General features: G+C 32.8%; 1 protein-coding gene across 1 annotated transcript in view; it reads right to left on the bottom strand.

Moving 5' to 3' along the window:
- The window catches only part of agbl2 (AGBL carboxypeptidase 2), a 30165-nt gene that overhangs the window by 1596 nt on the left and 27150 nt on the right, over nt 1–1419 (bottom strand). The window lies entirely within an intron of this gene.

Genomic DNA, 1419 nt, shown 5'->3' with positions numbered 1-1419 from the left:
CATGCACAACAAGCCATGTAGTCATTTGCAACAGTTCGTTTTTTTACACATACAGATTGGTTCTATGCAGTCAATCTGTTTTTGCAGTTCTTTAAACTGTTGTTTTCACTTGCAAATTACTGTTCACAGGCTTGCCGTACTTTTGACCGTATTTTGGCGAAAAACAACGTGCCAAAAGTGGAAGCGCGGAAAAATGGAAGTCAGAAGCATGCAGATCATATTTATTTTGCGTTAGCATGAAGCTGCAGTTTCACAATACATGAATTAAATTTACGAGTAACGGTAAAATGCTGCAAATATTTTTTTCTTGCGCTTGAAACACGATTTACACTTTTACAAACCTTCTCTTGCGCATGCAAATTTAATTTACGCTTACAGTCTTATGTACACTTCTACAACTCTTACCCTGCGTATGCAAATCTTTTTGGCATAATTCTACCTTCATACTTTTTCTGAGCGCATACTCAAGAATCGCGCTCACACAGAGCCTGACAAAAAGCGCCTGATTATTGGACTAAGTTCGCGTCTGATTGATTTCGCGTCTAATACTGTAAAAAACACACAAGGTTTACATATAAACACAGTTGGTTATGTCTGAAATGAAAGTAAACAGTTGAGAGAGAAACGCGTGAAGCTCTTAAAGGGACAGTAGCTACTAAATATGCTGCCACCTGTCATTAAAGGGATAGTTCACCCAAAAAAATAAATTTCTGTCTTTATTTACTCACATTTTGTCCCAAACCTGTATTAATTTCTTTCTTGTGCTGAACACAAAAGAAAATATTTTGAAGAATGTGAGTAACCAAACAGTAGCTGGTCCACACTGGCTTTTACAGTAGGAATAAAAGACCATGGAAGTTACTGTGGACCAGCAACTGCTTGGTTACCCACATTCTTCAAAAATAACTTTTATGTTCAACAGATGAAATAAATTAATTCAGGTTTAAAACAACCTGAGTAAATGATGGTATAAAAATTAAACACTATTGAAAGACAGATGATCTTTTAATGTTAATAAAACAACAAAACAGAAAAAAATCACTCACTGCTCTTGACTGATGAACTTATTAATTGATGTATATAGTGTTTTATTTTAATATTTGTTCATTCAATTTATTGAATGCTACTGCTAAATACTTTACCTGAAAAATAAAATGTTGTAAATATTGCTAAATACTGTACCTGAAAAATGTTCTTATTTTCTAATAACAAAGATAAAATAATGACAAATATTTTTATCTTTTCTAACTTTGCCTAAATGTCAGCCATTGTTTTTTATTTTATATTTTGTTAAGGTGTAAGAGGTGTTATGTTTCTGCACTCTTCCATTTTTAGCAAATTAAGAAAACTTTGTCTAAAACAATTTTTGTGATGGTTTGTTTTTTTTGTGCTCTGTATGGAACATCAGTGCCTGTTTAA

The sequence above is a fragment of the Sinocyclocheilus grahami genome, unplaced genomic scaffold, assembly GCF_001515645.1.
Source record: "Sinocyclocheilus grahami isolate Dianchi unplaced genomic scaffold, SAMN03320097.WGS_v1.1 scaffold257.1, whole genome shotgun sequence".
In the NCBI taxonomy this organism is placed as follows: Eukaryota; Metazoa; Chordata; class Actinopteri; order Cypriniformes; family Cyprinidae; genus Sinocyclocheilus; species Sinocyclocheilus grahami.
This window is presented reverse-complemented; position numbering and strand designations above follow the sequence as displayed.